Consider the following 21,901-nt stretch of genomic DNA (forward strand, 5'->3'; position numbering starts at 1 on the left):
TACCTATGCAAAATTATACTTTATAAAAATTTTTTTAAAAGATAGTTGGATTTTCAAGATTTTTGATCATATCATACAGATAAGAATTGTTGTGGAATGACTTTGCATTTCATGCAAGAACAGGACTCAATGTAATCAGCTGGAATTTATCTAATCTAATTAACACAGATTGAGAAAGTGTTCACTGTCAATACATTTAGACCATGTGCTGCTGGTCTGGTCTAAATTACGGATGCAAAATACTGCTTTCTGCCAGAATCGTATGGTATAGCTCTTTTTTGAGGGGTAGGAGAAAGAAATTCCCACAGTAATATTTGTTGTATGTTTTAACCTGAGTTGTGCAGCCCCAGAATGTTACCGTTTGCTGCTCTGAGTTGCCTCATATCTGTGCTTCCCCTTCCAATCTATTATTTGCAAGATTCTTATCTAATTTTTTGTTTACATTTCTTTCTTTCCCCATGGAACTCTGAACTTTTGAAAGTAGGAACTCTCTTATTTTTCTTAGTACCTCCTTAGAGAGGACATAAATGCATGTTGAATGGATCACTGATAGGACAACAGTTCAAGGTGAGAGCACATCTTTAAAAGCAGAGTTCTAGATATTTTTTAAGAATCCAGAGAAAACGTCCCTAATGTTAACTGACCTACCCCATTCTGTACCTTTAAGTCCTTTTAAGTTGTTTTAAGTTTCTTATCGATAAAATATTTATACATTACCTTCATGAGGCCTCTGAAGTGAAATTAATAAAAAACTATTAATATAAATACTATTTTTGACAAACAGGAACATACAAAGTAATACATTTTGTTTTGTTATATTTGCTTCACAAAAGCCACTGACGGAATTTTTTGAGAAATTCATGTGGAGTAATATCTGCTCAGTAATTTGAAATAAATCTGGAGAAATGCTTTATGATTGTGTTAGGTGAAATGATTTTGTTCTGTTTAAAATTATTCAGCAGTTGAAAAAATCAGTAACATTTACCCAGATGCCATACTGTCATCTGATCCCTTCTCAAAATTTTGAAAATCAGGTTTTCATGTTGCAACACAAATACCTATTTAAAACAGACTTGATTAAAAATAACTAAGTCCTTCACCTTCTCCTTATCATTTGTATGGAATCTCTTTGATGATTTACATTTCAGACAGATATTGATTTCTGTCCTCTGCCTTTGCCCTATAAAGTCTACTCTATTTTCAGTCAAGTGTGATCTCATTAGGTCAGCACAAGGATGAGACAAATAAACCAAAATGACATGTTTCAGAAAGCAAAACAAGAGCATGTTCAAAGCACCCCCAATCTTCTGTATCGTATCTTCTGTGGTACAAATAATGAAACTGCAAAATCCAGGCTCATGTACGGCTTACCTGTTTTTACATTTCTAGGAATGCTACATAATTTAATATGTTATGCTTTCTTTAGGCCCACTAAAATTTTTGTTTGTTCTTAAGTGTCATTTTTGAAGGGAGTATTCTGAGGACCAGTAATAATTTCCTAACATTCCAGAAAAAATAATACAGATTGTGGGGAGTAAGAGAAATTCGTTCCTAAAATTTCTTTTAAAATATTTTTAATGTGACCATGCTACATTATACATGCTAAGATTTGATGTGTTGATCAAGTGAGAGCCAAAGCCGTGGGCTCAGCACCCAGGTGTCATGGTCAAGCAATCTACTTAGCAACAAACTTACAGCACCTTTGTTACTGAAAAGTATGCAGTCTCTTTGAAGGAAGGAAGTGTACTGAAATAGTTATATGTGTTTTTGTGGAGTGCCTACATGAAGGTCATAACACTGCCTTAGGAAGAAGGAAAACATTAGATAAGTACCACAGAATAGGTTGACTAAGAGAAATCTGTAAGAAAAGAAACAGACCTCAGTCTTTCACAGCAAACTCATAGACCTATCAGATTACAAATGCAAGCTTTTTATTTTATTTCAGTAAGTGCTACTTAAATCAAGGTGTCAGTGGTAGGCAGAAGAATGGGCCCCAAGAAATATCTCATTCTGAACCCTAGGACCTGTGACTGAGTATGCTACCTTACAGGGCAAAGGGGAATTAAGGTTACAGGTGGAACTAAGGTTGTTAATCAATTGACCTTGAGATGGAGAGAGAGAGAGAGAGTGAGAGCATATCCTGGGTTACTCAGGTGGGATTACTGTAATCACAAAGGTCTCTCTAAATGCAGGGGGAAGACGGAAGAGAGAGAACCACAGAAATGGCCGCGAGTCTTGCTAGCTTTGAAGATAAAGAAATAGGGTCATGAGCCAAGGAATGCAGGCATCCTCTACAAAGAGGAAGAAGCAAGAGAACAGATTCTCCCCAAGAACCTCCAGAAAGGAATGCAGGCCTGGCGTCACATGGATTTTAGCACGGTGAAACTCATTTTAGACTTCTGATCTTCAGAATGGTAAGATAATAAGTTTGTGTTGTTCTAAAATGCTAAGTTTGTGGCCGTTTGTTACAGCAGCAATAGGCAGCTAATATAATGTCTAATAACAAAGTATCAGAATAGACATAGAGTAGGCCAGTCAAGGATAAATGAAATGTGCTATTATTCAATGAATCACCTTTCTCTTTTTCCTTAGTTTGATTAGATAGATCACTGGTTCTGTAAGGACTTGCTTATGTGATGCCAATATCTGGATCATACAAATAACTAAGAAGCTAACTCAATTGTCCTTTATCTCTTGGGTAAAAGGTCTCTAGAGTCAGTACTTTCCCTCAGATACACCAGTACATTTTAAATTTCATTACTTGGTGAATAACAGGTGGCTAAGAGAGGCTTAAAAATGTTACTTATTAATATGGATGAGTACGATGCTACTTTTGAAGAGAAAATAATTGTTTTAGAGATGGATGATTGGTAAACATTATCTGCAAGAGTGTTTTGGAAGTATTATAATATAAAGGCTTTCATTGTTTAGGCATAACCATGTCTTGTATCTTCAGAACTGAGTAACTGGGACGTATGTATAGTGTGGAATTAGAAAGCTGCAGAGAATTAAAATCAGGGGTGTTTCCTGACTCTCCAAGAAGTTTCCGAAACTAACAAAAAAGAAAAGGAAAAAATCCTTTAATTTTAGTGGTTTGAGGACCTAACTGCTGACTCAATTGGAGCACGAAAAAAACAGCAGCAAAAGAGCAAAAGCAAGAGAGCAGAGATATGCTCCCTCCTGAGCATGCACCCTCCTTTTGTACTTCCGGTTGTGTTTTTCCAGAATGAAATCTGCACACACACACACACACACACACACACACACACACCCGCACCATGGATTTTACCCCCATTGTTTTCAGGTCTTTTTTTGGGAGTGAGGCTTTTGCTGTTTACCCTCTCTAAAAGTTCAGTGCCCCGCTGTGACTTTCCATATCCCCTTTCCCAGCTTTAGTTGTTCTTTTTAGCACTTAGTACTATCCAACGTAGTATTTGTCTCTTATTGTTTTTTTGTGCCTACTCGACATGTTCACTATTTGCTCTGCTCACCAGGGGCAGTAATACTGAATTCAGAGCCACACGACACAGCAGACTTTACCCAGCACCATGCCTATTTAGGCTTTAGGAAAATAACTTACAGGCTAGGCAAATCACCATGTTCAGTAACAACAGGGAAAAGCTCTCTTGACTCTCAGGCTGTTTCCAAATGCCCTGTCATTCCCCACTTAGCATGTAAAGGGCCATGAGAAACGATACGGAATGGATATGAACCACCTCAGCTCAGGGAAGACATTGGCTCAGAGCCCTTATCAGCTTTTGTTCCTTGCTAATGTCCTCTCAGGGGGGACCCGTTAGTTCCCATTCTCTGGGGAAGTTGTATGCATCAGAGATGATTAAATAAACCTGATCTTTACAGGGAGGTACAAATTGGGTGTCAGTGCATTGCATTTAACTTGGACCCTGTGTACGTGTAAATATTCCTTGAATTAATGTTGCAAGGGAGGTTACACCAAAGATCATGTTCTGAAAATGGAAGAAAGACCACAGAATCAGCTTCCAACATGTACTGTCTCATTGACTAAGGGGCTAATAACCTCAAACTCCATGGGCATTGGGCATTGGGCATTGGCAGTTCATCATTACCAGAAATGTAGCAAGGATGTTTGAGACAACTTATTACACTGTATTTAAATAAAAGAATATACAGAAAGACCTATAAGTGACTCATTGGACCTTTCATAGGAATCCATCCAATTTACCTAATAAAGGAGAGTCATTTTTAGGTATATTTGTGTTAGTTCCATGTTGTAAGCTTTTTTTTTTTTTTTTTTTTTTTAAAGTTTTACTTGATTTTATTTATTTATTTATTTATTTATTTATTTTTGGCTGCGTTGGGTCTTCGGTTCGTGCGAGGGCTTTCTCCAGTTGCGGCAAGTGGGGGCCACTCTTCATCGCGGTGCGGGGACCGCTCTTCATCGCGGTGCGCGGGCCTTTCTCTATCGCGGCCCCTCCCGTCGCGGGGCACAGGCTCCAGACGCGCAGGCTCAGCAATTGTGGCTCACGGGCCCAGCTGCTCCGCGGCATGTGGGATCTTCCCAGACCAGGGCTCGAACCCGTGTCCCCTGCACTAGCAGGCAGACTCTCAACCACTGCGCCACCAGGGAAGCCCCCATGTTGTAAGCTTTAAGGAAAATATTTTTACCAATTTTTTTTTTTTGGTTTTTGTTTTTTTTACCTCTAGGAAATATTTATAGTAAAACTTTTGCCCATAGAAATTAAATTATCCTCAGGGTTACAAAACTTTCCAAAATTTCACATACTTATTTCATGTATCTTACAATGTTTCCAGCTATTAGTTGTAATGGATTTTCCCCTGCTTTTAGAAATACTATTCTCAACTTAAGTATCATTTTGAAAAGAAAATTCTAAATGTTCTTTACTCTCTTTCCTCCTTCTGGGCACACAGGAAGACTTCATTTCCCATTCTCTCTAGCAGTTAATTGTGCTGGTGTGTAACTGAGTTTTGGGAATGTGAGGGGAAATGATGTGTTACAACAAGTTGAAAACAATTAATAGCAGTGTGTTCCTACCACAGCTCTTTTCTGTGCATGTGATTGAAAGTGAAGGATCTTGTGATGACAGGGTTGCAAATTGGGTATCCTCGGTTCTTGGACTCTGATTGGAGGAGAGCTGTGCAAGCATCTCTCTGGTTGTGTAGAGGCACTGACGTTATGGTGTTTGTATGTTTTGGCAGCTTGTGTTAATTACTCTGAACAGAGTAGCACAGGGGCCAGTTTATTGAGAGGTTTCAGAGAGAGAGAAGACATTAGTCATTGGATATTCAAAGAAACATTTAAAGGATTGCAACTTTATTAATCATACTTAGTATAACTATGGCATCATTAAGGGCATTGAAAGAAGTTTTTAAAAATCAGCTTTGTTAAGAAAATAAACACTTAGTGGATGCCTACATACATACCTACAGTATAACTATATTAATTAATTGTCATTTTTTGTACTTATTATATAATATATATTACATAACTAACAGAAACCTATGTAAGTAAATATGAATTAATTACTTCATAAAATCTTTAGAACCACAGCGTTTCATAGAGAATATAAAATTAAATCATAATTAATACCTTAGCCAAGATCACAGATAATTGGAGGGCTAGACCTATGATACTAACTTGAGTCTCTATAGTTTACAAAATCCTAATTTTCTCTAATGAGCTATTCTATTTCTAGCCACAAATATGTGTACACACACGCAAATGAAGGGGACATCAATTACTACTCTTGACTATGAATTCAGTGTATCAAGGATCACTATTTCTCATCGGATGTATTATGTTTATATGTTGAAATAACTTTTGGAGGGGATGTTAATAACCTGAGAATATATGAATGCTAGGAGATTTTCCTGTTGACTATTGCTATTATTTTATCATTACATACTCATACAGTTGTGGAAAAAACAGTTGATACTAGTATTTTATGTAGCAGGAAACAAATTTTCTGACCCGGTTGGGAGTGTGGGATAGATTGCATCAAGTTGTTGAAAAGACATTCATCAGGGCTGTGAACTGTTTCACAATGGAGTAAGATGGTAAGATTGAATAGATACCGATGGATACCAATGACAATGCCTTCATATTCTATGTCGTTTGGATTTGTATTTTGTAAGGTAGGGTCTGCAAACTGTGGTCTGTGGCTTGGCCTCCTGTTCTGTAATTAAATTTTTATTAAAAAACACAGACACCGTATTCATGTATGTATTGCCTAAGCCACTGTTGCGTGACAGCGTGAAAGTTGAACACTAGTGACAGAGCATGAGTGACAGAACAGTAGTGACAGAGCACTGGTGACAGAGTCCCTATGGCTCACAAGCCTCAGACCTTTACTCTCTGGCCCTTTAAGAAAGTTTGTCAACCTCGCTGTAGGTAAGAGGAATTTCCATCAAGTTTTTAGCAGAGTGATGGTAAAATAACAACTATGTTTCAAAAAGCAGACTTGGGGAATTATGAGAGCAGTGGAGGGAGACAGAGAAAAGAATTTAACATGCTAGCACAAGAGTCCAGGGGAAAGGTGATGGAAGGCCTGACCTTGGTATGGAAAAGAAAATATAAAAAAGAAAACAACTTGATAGAATCAGAGGTGGGATGTATCTGGTCTGTCAGCTTCTCCCCTGATGGACATAATTAGGTTCTCCTGAGTGGGAGCACACCAGAGGGAGGTGCTGGTAGGAGAAGCCCAGCTAATCACCAGCTGTTCCTTCACCATCGCCTTTCAGCTTCCTGCTCTGGGCTGCATAGTCACATTCTCCTTGCCATGCCTCAGGCCTCATGACTATAGGCTCTAGGACTCTGCTCTTTTTTCAGTTAGCTCTTCCTCTGTAAGACAGCCTATTCCTCCAAATGTTCCTTTGGGGACAGAATTTTCCAGCGTCGTTTTGTGAGTGTGTGTGTGTGTGTGTGTGTGTCTCTTTTTCTCTCTGTGTCTGTCTGTCTGTCTCCTTTGCATTCTGTTGCACTCTGTTTGTCTCTCCTAATATCTCTCTGGTAGGCCCAGAATTGGAAATAATACTGACATAGGCTAAATTCACTTTGTTTATATAAATGTTGTTTTCTCCAATATTAGAGATTTGACAAAAAGCACATCCTTTTAGAATAGGCCATTAAAATTGCCGTGATCTCTCCCATTTCATCAATGTTTTTCTATCTATTGGTACATTCTCATCAGCATAGAAGCATGCTGTCAACTCATGCAATTTATCCAATCGTAGACATACAGACGAAAATCTGGTTCCATCTCTCTCTGTCTGCTGTTCCAATTCTCTGTTCTGTTCTACAACAAAATTCCTCAAAATAGTTGATGATGCACCCTGATTCCATTATATTTCCTCCCGTTCTCTCCTGAATCCAATTCAGTCAGATTTAGCTTATGTAGAAAGAGCCCCTGCCAGGGCACCAGCAGCCTCATGTGACTCAGCCTGTCAGCGGCTGAGAGCGTGCTCTTTCTCCTTCCTTTCTGAAACACATTCTTCTTTCTGAAAACTCTGTGGTTCCGCTTTAACCCATTCAGTTATCATTCTGACCCTTCACTAATTCCTTACAGCTCTCTGATTCTAAAACACGGGAATGTCACCCAGGTTCTTATTTTTCCTCCTCAGTCCAGCTCTAGATGATCACAACCAGTCTTTTGCCTTTAAATGTTACCTCTATGCTAAGGACTTTCACATCTTTATGTCTAGCCAGACAGTGGTGCTGAAGTCCATACTCGTAAATCCAACTACTTACTTGACATCACTTCCTGCATGCGGTTTCGTGCTGTGGCAACTCAGCTAAGCTAGTCCTATGCCTCTCAGAATCCCCTTACCCGTATGATTCCGGGTTAGGATTGGCCCCCAAGAGAAACTGTGAGATTTGAAAGGTAGAAATGAATCAGTAGTCTCTGCACATGAAAAGTCAGTGTATGTTGCCAGGGCTGTTGCAGCCGGCTCCCCTACCTCCACCAGTCACCATCTAAGTCCTGGGCCAGGCAGCTGTGCATGGCCATGGGGGAAGCGTGCCACCTCCTTTTGCAGGTGACCCAGGTTGAAAGTACTGGGAGACACACTCGGGTTCCGGTATGTTCTCAGGGGTTCCTGTGTGTCTAAGGGATTTCAGTCTGTCCTTGCTCTCCTCTGCCTCATATCTAGATTTTCTTCCCAACTGCTAGCACTGAAGACCAATGGAGACTTTAGATCCGCCGCCAGACACAAAGGCAGTGTCCTTGAATAGATTCCTTACCAGCGTCACGATTTTGTAAGGTCAAGTATTTCAGGTTAAATCCCTATAATAAGCCCCTTGCGTCTACATCATGCGTAGCAGTTTTCCTTCCTTGCTTGAACCCTAAAGGATATACTCTGCTTTTTTTTTTTTTTTTTTAAGAGCCGGCACCACTTGACGTGGTAAATGCTCAATTGTCTATTTTCTGACTACAACCAGTAGAAGATAAGCTCCATGGTGGTAGAGAGTTTGTTTTATTTGTGGTAATATCTATAGCATGTATGATTGTGCCCGGCCCGTAGTAAGAATTCGATACATACCTGTTTAATGAAATAAATGAATGGATAAATAATAACTGTATATTTGGCAAGTGATTTTTTTTGGTTAATCAGAATATCAGAATACCAAGAGTAACAATGATCAGGGATAAGTAAAATGCGTGAAATATGGTTTTGAAATATTAACATTATGAAAAGAAGCCAATCCAGAAGTGAAAGAGGGAAGGGATTTCTTTTCTCTACTAACAGGTTAAATAGTGAAGAGTCCAAACCTGTCCATTACCAGGCGCTTGTCATGACAACTGGGCAGGTTATTTTCTGGATGTGCAACCTACACAGTTTTGTCAACTCCTAAAGACTAATCAACACTGGTTCACAGTCAGTGACTAAAATCGCTAGAAAGGAAAAGAGCCATCAATTATGCAGTTATGTTTCACTTCAGGAATGTTCTATAGGTGCAAACAGACATTTGGCAAAAGAGTTGAACAAGAAATAGGACAAGCCATTACAAGCATATAATTTTTTTTCTTTTCTGTAAACCTATGGGTTCTGCCTGAAATTTGTTTTGTGAGATAAATCTTCTTCTCCAAGAGGCAATAGTGTTATTAATTAAACAAAGGAAGAGGCAACCGAGGTGGGATCCTGCTAAGCCAAAGTTGCTAAATGAATCTGAGCTCTCATACAGAAAACTTCCCCAGTGGTTATCTAAGCTGTCGCCATTTTAGTGCATCTGAGGAAACGTGCTCTAAGATTTGTGTTAGTGTTGGCAAAGAAACGAACTAATTTTAATTCTCAACTTCTAAATCTCACATCAATCCAGAAACTTTGCAGCTAAACTTATCTAAGTTTGCTGCCCAGCCAGCAATTACATTAAAAATATTAAATGAAAAGATAGCAGCCTACCCTGGTGTAAATAGTGAAAGTAAAATTTAGAAAAAAATTTATTTTGACTTTTAAAAATGTTCAAGTCTGTTAAAAGTTCTGATTCCTAGAAGGTCATAAAAGGACTCATAGAAGATTTGTTTTCTCCAGTTGCCTAGCTGGCTACAAAAGTAGATTACTTCCTGCCACTTCTGCCAAAATAAATATTATTAAAATACTGTATTCCCCAGCTGCCAGTCAGAACCAAATGTACATAAAAAGATGGTGTTTATTTGTATATGTACACCTTTCCCACCACAGAACTCACTTAAATGTTGCAATGCTGGAGATAGTTTTAGCAAAGCTTTTTAGACCTGGCTTTCTCACATCTTCCTTCTCACTCATAATAGGTAAAACATTATTGACTTAAAATGAAAACCCTCAGCAATTTATTAGAAATGAATTTTTCTTCTGCCCATGACTAAATATTCAAGTTTTTTTAAAATCACTGTGATATTAAAGGTAAGATTAATTTCTGATTTCGGAAATGATGAGAGACTTAAAAATCTCAATTTTCTTAGAGAGGATTGCCTCAAAGAAGAGGATGCATGCTGGGAACAGGCAAAGATCCAACTGATTTTCTGCTGAAAAGAGGGGTATGATTCAAGCAGATTTTGAGTGAGGGAGAAAAGATCCCGTGCACTGCAATTTGGTGCTGGAAAGAAGCCCCAATGCACACATCATTAGCTTAAGTGATTTTTTTTTTTTCTCAATACCTAGGTTTTAAAGGTATGTTTTAAATTCTGACTGTAAAAGAGTTTTTAAAACTTTTGATGGGGTTGCCTCGTGACCCAAGATGTTACTGTTGTTTTAAATGAACAAAAACAAATCTGTTTTTATTGCTATCTTTTGGATTATGCCAGAACTTGAATTTGCCAATAGAGGGCAATAGTCAAACTAAGATAGACTGCATTTGTCATTTTTGCAACTTCTAATGAGGTAAAAGGACACACAGAATCCTCATCTGCTTTTATGGATATTGCTGTGTAATTGCAGTGTAATTATGGCACCCACAGCTTTAGAAAATTATCTCTCAAGAAAACAGCTGGGGCTTCCCTGGTGGCGCAGTGGTTGAGAATCCGCCTGCCAATGCAGGGGACACGGGTTCGAGCCCTGGTCTGGGAAGATCCCACGTGCCACGGAGCAACTAAGCCCGTGAGCCACAATTACTGAGCCTGCGCGTCTGGAGCCTGTGCTCCGCAACAGGAGAGGCTGCGATGGTGAGAGGCCCGCGCACCGCGATGAAGAGTGGCCCCCGCTTGCCGCAATTAGAGAAAGCCCTCGCGCAGAAACGAAGACCCAACACAGCCATAAATAAATAAATAAAATAAAATAAATTAATTAATTAATTAAATTAAAAACAAAACAAAAAAACAAACAAAAAAAAAGTGCTTCGATTTAAAAAAAAAAAAAAAAAGAAAGAAAACAACTGGTTCTCTTTAACAAACCAGGAGGAAATCTTGTCAATTAAAAAAAAAAAAAATCCAAAGAAAATTTTCCACAAATACATGCCGATAATAAACAAGCAACAAAAAATGAAATAACATAAAAATTTCAAATGGATAAATCAGAGCTGCTGATATGAAAAATAAGACAAACGTGCACACATAAGAAAATTAGAAAGGTAGGAGGTACTTCTGATGTATTGTTTTATATTACAGTGTAAACAGACTTCTTGGAAAGATTTCAAATACGTTTTTTTTCATTTTTCGCTTTTAATTTATTTGTGTAATTATGTAAATGCATGGGTATATCTACTCTAAATATGAGATGCACACACACAAATGCAGATCTAGAGGTTTATAAGAGTTTCTTTTTTTTTTTTTTTAATTACTTTTTTTTTTTTTTTTAATGCTATTCTTGTCTGCTTACATTCTTTTTTTATGTATGTATGTATGTATGGCTGTGTTGGGTCTTTGTTTCTGTGCAAGGGCTTTCTCTAGTTGTGGCAAGTGGGGGCCACTCTTCATCGCGGTGCGCGGGCCTCTCACCATCGCGGCCTCTCCTGCTGCGGAGCACAGGCTCCAGACGCGCAGGCTCAGTAACTGTGGCTCACGGGCCCAGCTGCTCCGCGGCATGTGGGATCCTCCCAGACCAGGGCTCGAACCCGCGTCCCCTGCATTGGCAGGCAGACTCCCAACCACTGCGCCACCAGGGAAGCCCTATAAGAGTTTTTATAACCAGTGCTCCAGAAAAATTACAAAACAACATTGGGCATTTGATACTGTAAATATGCAGGTTTATTAAACTTTTAGACATGCCAAAAATCCAATATCTGAGTGCCTCCTATAAAAACTCTATTATATACAAAAATTAGAAGATACTAAATAGGTCATTAAGAGAATGATTACTCATTCACTTTGACATATGACTTATCTCAGTCTTACCTTAAAAATCATTTAGAGTTACATAGAGATGATTGGATTTATAAAAAAAATAAAAGTTACAAAGTCAGAAATATAAATAAAATTAAAATTTTCTCTTTCTCAACTTGATGAGATATTTTCAGGAGATCTGTTATATTTAGACTCTCACGTAAGCATGAAAAATAAGAATTGGTACTTTCTGTACTCACAGAGTGGCATATCATGACAGTATCATAGCTTTGCCGGCAAGTATCCCTTATGAATCTTACATTTAGGAACTATTTTAATTTACAACAAACACTAACTGAGCTTATATTATTTACAGAATTGGACCCTGTGTGGTTAAAAATTTTAAAACTAAATATAATATATGATATTAAAACACAAATACAGAGATATATACATGTGTATTGTATATGTATATGATATGTATTTGTGTGAATATTTATGAAACATAAGGAGGAAATAATAATAATATTTAAGTTTGTGTTTTTAATCGTGCAGAGTAAGTTGAATATCTAGCAATAATATTCATAGTCGGTAGTTCCCAAAGTGTAGTAGTACCTGGACCGTTACAGTCAGTATCCCCTGAGCACTTGTTAGTTCCCCGTCTGGCCCCATCTCAAACCTGCTGAACCACAAATTCTGGGATTGGGCTTCAGCGATCTGTGTTTAAACAAAGTTCCAGGTGATTCTGATGCACGTTAAAGTCTGAGAACCACTTTTCTTGGTAAATGTAAGTTATTTTCATGATTATTATAATTTGGACAAATTATTATTATAATTTGGAAACCTAGAAGATCTTCTCCTGTCTCTAGACTTGTTTTCAAACAAGTTCTGTGCTGAAGTGTATATAACCTAGGTATAGTTAACGTGTTTTATCAGATAGATTGGTTCTTGACTGTTATTGACTGAACCTTTTAAAAATTAGTCATGTAATTGAATCTTTATAGAAACTTTTTCTTCAATTAGCTCTGGAATTCCAGCTTTAGGAGTTCCTAAACATCATCTAACGTAAATAGAAAATTGGAAAACTAGGAACCAAAAGGATTAAAAATATTTGCCAAATATCAAAAGGTCAACTTGACAATGAACTTGGTGTCACATCCAAATCTTCTAACTTCTATATTAAACTTTAATCAGACTGGATTGTAGGTTATGATTTTCAACGAATTTCCTGTATCAGTGATAGGATAGTTGCCAAATAACTCATGAAAGACATTTGAGCAACTCAACACTTTAGCAACGGCACAGCCTCATAAGTATTTCCCAACAGTAGGAAAGGAAATATGCTTAACTATCAGCTATGCACCCTCCTCTTGCTTGTGTGGTGGGTGATCTCTTCTAAGAGATATTGTTGGGCCTTTCCAGGAGATATTTCTGTCATTGCAGCCAGCCAGGAGAATGTGAAATTTAAGTTACACTTGTAGATTTTCTCAGTTATTACCATATTGTTCTAAATCAGTTGTAATTGTATTGTTTTTCTCTGTCTGCTGGTCTACATCTCTTCTGTAAACTTGTTGAATTCAAGAGTTAGTCTTTCTGTTTTTTTGGGGGGAGGTATGTGTACTTCCTGTTCTGAGAGTTGACCACAGCACCTGGCACATGATAGGTGTCCAACACTGGTGTCAAATAAATAAAATGACTGAGTGGAAACTCAATAATAGATACTCAGTTTTGCAGCTTTAACTCTAAAGAAAATATAATCCTTCAGTGATAATGTAATAAAAGAAAGATATAATCTGTGCCTATTATTATAACTCATTTATAATAAAGTTTTCTCAATGCTTCTGACTGCATCTACAGTTCAGAAAAGTTCATTGCAGTTGTCAGTGAAATCAGTGTAGCTCTGGGCCACATAGGTTTATAGGAATTCAGGACCATGATGCAACTAATAGGTATAGTAGTTTAGCTCCTACTTCAACCCCTCAATTTCCAGCCATTGATTTCTGGGTGTCTTTCGTGTGCGTTCATGACCTAGTCCTCCAGGATACTATGTAATGTCAAATATTCTTCTCTTCTGCTCTGATTTTCAACCTACGGGATCCTGTATATTCACAATAAGTTTGCAAAGGCCACAGAATCAGATCCCTGAAACCACAAAGGAATATGGCCCACTTTGTCTTCAGAGGAGGCAGCTGAAAGCAGCTCCATCTCAATCTGTTCATTGTCCTATTGAATTTGCATCAGACCCTGAAAAGCAGTATACCCTCTGCTCCCATGGGCAGCATGGTTGGCTGTTTGATATTCTTCATCTTGACCATTGCTCCCCCAATTTTTCCATTAACACTTCCCTGCAAGCAGAGGCAAGTAACATACCTAAGATTTCTTTAGACTTTTGTTCTACCTTTAAAATCTATGCAAATGTTTATTGTAACCCATAATGAAACAGTGTTTTACTATGAAACTAATGCTTTAAATGACTTTACATCAGGTGGAAACTTTTTATTCCAGGAAAGTGTATTACACGCCTTCTGCACTTTTTGCCATTACCATCAAGGACACACTTCAATAGTCTTGTGAGTACTCGTGGCCAGTTTGAGAAATTTAGCCTGGCTTCAATTTTAGTGGAAGAGCTCATTAATTTTTTTCTCACTGTTTATTGGGAACTACTGCATTAGAAGACAGTTATACATCAATGGAAGTTAAGTATGGGAAAATCTGACTAATAAACACATTTGTAATGTTCAAAATTACTCCTCCCCACCAATGATGAATGTTTATCCTTGGAAATAGCACTTGCTCTTTAATTAAGAGGCTGATTCCTTTGGGAGAGACCTTCAGACAGGCTTAATATGAACCCTCAGTATATACTGAGATTTGTTTAAATTTCAAAGTTGAATTAGATTCTTCAACAGGAATTCCTAAAATACCAAGATCACATTTGGAAGCTACCAACATTTCAGTCAAAGACACATCTAGACTTTGATTCTGAGTGTAGTACTCCATGAGTTTGGTCAGGCATTATACTTCTTGAATTTAAGTCTGTTCAGATAACAGACTTCTGATCATAAGGCAATAATCATCACAACATTCTTGTTTGGTTAACCTTAAAATTTTAATAGGACATATAATAGTTACCATTCCTTAAGACTGACAGAAATATATTTCCAATGAATGCATAACTAATTCCTTCTTAAAAGGTAATGTACATTTATTACATAAAGTCTTTTCACACTTGAGTAATGAGTAACATGAGGATACATTCAAACAAATGTACTATAATAAACCATAAAAAAACATATCAACATTAGTGAAATTTAATATATCAAATTATTATTAATGTAATAGTCTATACTATTCAGAAACTGCAAGGAATTGTTTAAATGACAGGATTTTATCAATATTAGATGGGCAAAAGAGCATGTTATCTATTATGACTCGTTGCCTAATACTGGAAAGTTTATGAGAGATTTCTGAGAAACAGGTAGCCATTGCAATAACCTTACATATCCTTTCTGAGAATGCAAGTTAACAGAAATATTAAGTAGATAAATATTTAATTCTTGTCTAGGGGATAAGATAAATTAACTAGAATGATAGCCATATGAAAATGCACTTGGAATGATGCATAACAGTAGTTAATATCACATGAGGGAATATAGGCAAATGGTTTAATTGAACCAAAAAAATAAAATTGCATCAAAGTTCACAGTTCTGGAATGTCTAAACCAAAGTCAACTTTTATTGATATTTAAAGCAGTGAAACCACTTTCATCGATCTATTTTGTGCGGTAGGTGATGCACTATGAGAGAAACATCTATAATGTGCTGTGCAAAGAGTTATAAGTATTGTTGGCAATAAATTAAAAGTAATGTTGATGTTCCAAACAAGTTTTGACGGATAGTTAAATTCTGAAGCGGATGAATTAAGCTAGTTTCTGAACTTGTTTCACTGTGGATATCATATTAAAAGCAGAACTTGCACTCCTAAAAACTGACTCTATTATTCTGTTAAAAATTTCCTTTTGATGTAGAGTATTAGAAGTAATATTTTCCGGTACTTTGTGGACCAACCTTTAAGTTCCATCAGTGTTAAAAAACTGAATTATTTATTTTGAAGTATTAAACAAATACTCAACATAGTCTTGGATTCAATTTAAAAGGAAAGTTACAAGGTGCATGCACAAAAGAAATACATATATAATATTAGATGTAAATGCACACATTATACCTAAGCACATACATGTATGAATAAACACTAAAAATGTTGCTAATTGTTTTTCGTCCTTTTGTTTTTTAATTAGGAAAAGTAGCACTAAGCTATAATACTAGTTTTATAATGGGGAGAAATAAGGCATAGCCAGATTGTTTCTGTCAATTCATTTTATTCAAACTTCTATATAGTTAATAGATTGATATAATTTTTATTCAATTCAGAAAACATAAAATCACAAAATAAATTTTCCTTTCACCTTGAATTACAACTTCAAAAGCCTTACACTAAGAAACATGAGAATCCCCAAAAGGGAAGAAAAAATGCTAGAAAACTTGGTTGACTATTGTTAGCATTACTATTATTACTTCACTGAGGGTAATCCTACTTAAAATGGCAAAATGTAAAGATTTAGATTTTGGAGGACTGAGGTTTAGCATTTACCACAGCAACTTTAATCACTGTTTTAGCATGCTCTGTTTTATCACCTGTAGAGATTTGGTTTCTTCCTAAGATTCTGTTTCCAGTTTCCTGATTCAAGTACTTTTGTGAAAGAATTTACTGTTTGCTTTCACTACTCTTCCTTCTTGAAGATAGTTTCCTAAAGAAAGAAACCAGCTTTAATCCAGCACTTAATTCAGGTTCTCATCTCTTATCTCTTCTTGCTGCCATTCTACAGCTTGTGTTAGTTTGGTCCAGGAGTTTCATAAGTACCTCATATCAAACTTCTGCCTCTGTCATCTCCACAGGGTTCATCTCCTCAAGGCACCCATTCAAAAAGAATCACAAATCAAGTTCCAATTCCCTTTATTAAAAATATAAGCACTTACTGAAGTGTCTTGAACCGGAGGTCAGAGAATTATTTTGTGTAACACAAAGCAAATTTGCTAAAAGAAACAAAGAAAAAGGAGTAGGGAGAAGGAAAAAAACCCTGCAGATATCTGTATTAATTTTCACCTTTGTTATGTATTTCAATATTCCTTTGAACTAAGCTTGGCCCTATAGGTACCTTTTCTCAATTGTTCTGTTAGACCTTCCGGACTCTTCCACCTCTCCTTCCTTCTTTTCTCTACTAATCTTTTCCTACCACTTACATTTTGTACAATTCGCATGTAATCTAAGGTCCCACTGCCATTTGAGAATGACTTTGAGGGCAGAGAAGATGTGTAGTTTAAGGGAAAGCAGCATACGGAAATGAAAAGACGGTGTGTGTCAGAGAACATAGGGCTATTGCATCTTATAAAGGCAGTGGGTTTATAGAATGCCTCTATACCTCTACGATTTTCTTACAGAAAATCTCTATATAAGCACCTCTCTCCATCATTTCTTCAGGCTTTAACTCTGCAGATGGCCCAACTGGTGAAACATGCCATGTTGAATAACGTTTGCAATGTTGCTTCTCCCGGGTAGCGCATTTGAATTCTGACTTTTTCCCCCTGAAGACAATGAATGAATCTAATGGTTAGTACTTCAGTAGTTGAAGTGGGTCCATTGGAGGGGAAATTAGACTTTTTCCATCACTTCAAATTAGATTTTTATATGATTTCCTCTCATTCCAACCACAAGCATTCACAGTCACTGAGACGGTTGTGCCTACTGTATTCCAAGCACTGTCTCATGTGTTTACATAATTGTCACATTTAAACCTGAATTTGTGAAACTGCAGATATCACCAGCCTTACTGTTTTGTCTTGCACTTTCAGATTTTCATCTGCCAGGAGATCACATTTGCCCCCCACTTCTACCTACATTTGCCCTCAACTTTTTTCCCCTGCAAATATCTCAGATTTGATTAGTGCTTTATAAAGTCAGTGATTTGTCTTCTCATTCAAAGTGGCATAACCATGGGATCTACTAAAAGCTCTTCTGTGGTAATTGATTTATCACTCTTATCATTTAATTCAATGCACACAGCTGAAATTTTGGTTTAATAGCTAAGTGCACTCAGGAGGATTTCCCAGATTAATGTAGGACTGTGGCAATTTCTTAAAGTTCTGAACTTATAAAACTGACAAAATGTAAGTGCAGTCATTACATGGTGTGAGTTTTCTGGTGGAAATGTATTAATGAAAGATGATATATTAGGTCAGCTTTATTATACTTTGTAAATATCTACAAATGAAATAAAAACAGAAATGAATCACAAGAAATAACCTAGTTCTTAAGGTAGTAAAGAAATTTTTTGATTTTAGGAATATGTAAGGAAGATCTAGTGTCAAAAAAATGCCATCAAGAGTGAACAGGCATTTCAGCATAGACACAGTGAAACGTTCTCATCTAAGTATTTTAAAAACAGAAAATTCCTTTCATCTCTCTGTTCCTTGAACTGCATATGACCATAATACAGGGTAAAAACAATACTGGTAATTCAATCTTTAATAACAGATTATTGCATAGCTCTTTATGGGATTTTTCCTTTTTTTTGGATTTGATATTATGGAATATGAACATTACCACCCATGTTTTAAAAAAATTGAACATCTATCTTCCATTGTACAAGGGATTAGAAAAATTGTATGTCCTAGTTTGATAGAGCTACCTGTTCACACTGTGTATTAAATATAATTATTTTTAAACATACTCTAATTAGACCGATTTTTTTTTTTTTTTTTAATGCTATTCTTGTCTGCTTACATTCTTTTTTTATGTATGTATGTATGGCTGTGTTGGATCTTCGTTTCTGTGCGAGGGCTTTCTCCAGTTGTGGCAAGCGGGGGCCACTCTTCATCGCGGTGCGCGGGCCTCTCACTATCGCGGCCTCTCGTTGCCGAGCACAGGCTCCAGACGCGCAGGCTCAGCAGTTGTGGCTCACGGGCCTAGCTGCTCCGCGGCATGTGGGATCTTCCCAGACCAGGGCTCGAACCCGTGTGCCCTGCATTGGCAGGCAGACTCTCAACCACTGCGCCACCAGGGAAGCCCAGACCGATTATTTTTAAACTAGTTATAAATTTGTTTGTAATGGTTTTCCATGTTGTATGTGTGACAGCTTATTATCTAGAGGGACTTTGGGGTGGACAGTATTATAGTATAGATAGCTCTACTACTGGCCTAAAAAGCAGGGTAAAAATGGAGAAATTTATACTCTTTTACTCTCCTGGTTCTGTTTTAGTACTTGTCAGTTATGTAACTGTTCTCTTCATTATTAGCATCTGGGTCACAGAAGAAAATCTGTGTACTGAGTGAGTTAATAGGTAAAAGTACAAAAACACAGCTTTGAAGCTTTACTCATAATATGTCACATATGATTGTTAAAGATCAAACTAGTTAGCTTTTCATATTTACAAAAATAATTTCTCAAAAAGGAATGTTCACTAACAAAAATGATTCTTTCAATAAGAGTTTCTGATTTTAGACAATTTCTTGAAAGTTTAACCTTACTGATCACAAGGTGAACAGTTTTTAAATTTAAAAAAAATCAAAGTATTCCTTCAGATACATTTTAGTTACCAAACAAAGGAAACACCTTTTTTTATATTCTTAAATACCTGGATATATTGGAAGAATGCAAAATGATTTTAATATGCTTCTATTTAAATACAAAGAACCAATTCATAGTTTTGTTTTTGTGTTGCTAAAATATGGGTTGAAAGGTTAAGACGCATATAAGAGAATTTAACACATTTCCTTCATTTTTATAGCAGCATTGATTATAAGATGTGATCATTTAGTAGCAGTGGCTTAGAGAAAAATTACAATAAATGAACATATGTATGTTCTAGATTTCAGAATGTTAAATTATAAACATACATTATCCATAAATATAGACATATATGTACATGCATGTGTGCATATATGTATGTGTATATATACATGTGTGAATACATACACATATATGTATATATGTATATATAGAGATACACTTTCTTCTATAGGAAGAGGAATATAATCAATGGTGTGTTGATGTGTGTGTGTGTGCATGTGAGACCACCAACACTAAGAAAAGGAGCCCTGATTTGTAGCATTTTTCCAGTTTCCATGGTGTAAATACTCGTACCACAGATCACTTCTAGCTACTGCTACTATTATGCACAAATGGGAAGAGCAAGAGATGTATATATACGTATACGTGTGTGTGTATTAAGTCTCCTAGAATCAATTGCTTGTTATTCTAGATTTGCGCCACATTAAGGAAGGAGGAGAAACACTGCTTAGTGTGAGAGTTCTGTGGGTGTGGTCTACACAGTTTCAAAAGTAAAGCACATAGAATGGAACTTAAGCACACTTGCTCTTTGAAAGAACACTGCTTAACATAATGATTAACATTAATTGCACGTTTTTATCTAGAAAAATAAATTTAATATACGGTATTAATGAAAAATTCTCAAATTGGCAGCTTTCTTTTTTTTTTTATTTTTAATTAATTTATTTATTTATTTTTGGCTGTGTTGGGTCTTCGTTTATGTGCGAGGGCTTTCTCCAGTTGCGGAGAGCAGGGACCACTCTTCATCACGGTGCGCGGGCCTCTCACCGTCGTGGCCTTTTCCGTTGCGGAGCACAGGCTCCAGACGCGCAGGCTCAGTAGTTGTGGCTCACGGGCTTAGTTGCTCCGCGGCATGTGGGATCTTTCCAGACCAGGGCTCGAACCCGTGTCCCCTGCATTGGCAGGCAGATTCCCAACCACTGCGCCACCAGGGAAGCCCAGCTTTCTTTCTTTATCAGTGTGATCTTTGAATGTTCTTGTAAGTCATAGAAGTTTGTCTGCTTCTGCATGACCTCAAATGAGTTTTGTTTGTTTGTTTTTTAAATGGGCTTTTGATGTTTGTTCTGTAGCCATGGATGTCTTTACTGGCCTAGCTACATTTTTCAGTTGTTGTTGTTCCCAAAGATTCAGAGTCACATGTCTTTCTGAGCCTGAAACATTCCATAGTTGCTCTTCTTAGTGGAAGGAACTGGATGAAATCAGTGGGCTGGTTGTTGGATGGCTTCCCAACAGTTAGAGTTAAAGTAATATTCCCAACTAAGTGAGGCTGACGACTCTACCAAGATCTTTCCATTCAGGAGCAGAATTTCTCCTGCTTGCCATGGCTGCTATCATACCTTCAGTGACTAGCCAACTCAAAAAATTCCCTTCTGATTCACAGACTACTTATACTTTACATCACCATTTTTTTTTTGAACATCTTTATTGGAGTATAATTGCTTTACAATGGTGTGTTAGTTTCTGCTTTATAACAAAGTGAATCAGCTATACATATACATATATCCCCATATCTCCTCCCTCTTGCGTCTCCCTCCCACCCTCCCTATCCCACCCCTCTAGGCGGTCACAAAGCACCGAGCTGATCTCCCTGTGCCTTGCGGCTGCTTCCCACTAGCTAGCTATTTTACATTTGGTAGTACATCACCATTTTTTGAAAGTCTGAAGATTTTGCCTTCTGGATGTGCAGACCTAACAGAACTTTTGAAAGGTTAGCTTTTTCAAGATTTTTGTACAAGTTGAATCTGAATAAACAAATAAACACAACCCCTGCTTGCAAAAACAGAAAACAATGAAATATTAAAATATGGCAGCCATTTATTTAACAGTGATTATGGTTTCCTCAAAATTTAGAAAAGGTATGTCGTTACACAGAATTCATGTTCAGTGGATACTATTCCAATGTTTTCTATGGGATAATAGTAATCTAGCTTCTGAAACTTTAAATCTCCTTGAAAATATTTAAAGCTGAAAAGAGACAAAGCAAACAATCAGAAATCTAAACGCAAAAAATAATTTACAATGTGCCCCTATCTATAGAAGCTAATGGCTTCTATTACTTAAGAGCCAAGCAGAACGGATTAAGAAAATTAAAAGAATCTAAAGAAGGACTTGGCCATCTAGTGGGTGGGATGGGGGGGGGGGTGGGAGGGAGGTCCAAGAGGGAGGGGATATATGTATACATATAGCTGATTCACTTCATTGTACAGCAGAAACTAACACAACGTTGTAAAGCAATTATGCTCCAATAAAAAAAAAAAAAAGAAT

The 21,901-nt window shown here is 37.1% G+C and overlaps 1 long non-coding RNA gene across 1 annotated transcript in view; it reads left to right on the forward strand.

Annotated features, from left to right (window-relative positions):
- Window positions 1–2,209: 2,209 nt before the first annotated feature.
- LOC103010214 (uncharacterized) overlaps window positions 2,210–21,901 on the forward strand; it is a 149,906-nt gene continuing 130,214 nt past the window's right edge. The window contains exon 1 of the long non-coding RNA XR_449534.2: window positions 2,210–2,414. This is a non-coding gene — a long non-coding RNA (uncharacterized LOC103010214). The remainder of the gene's footprint in view (window positions 2,415–21,901) is intronic.

Source organism: Balaenoptera acutorostrata, chromosome 7 (assembly GCF_949987535.1).
Source record: "Balaenoptera acutorostrata chromosome 7, mBalAcu1.1, whole genome shotgun sequence".
Taxonomy (NCBI): domain Eukaryota; kingdom Metazoa; phylum Chordata; class Mammalia; order Artiodactyla; family Balaenopteridae; genus Balaenoptera; species Balaenoptera acutorostrata.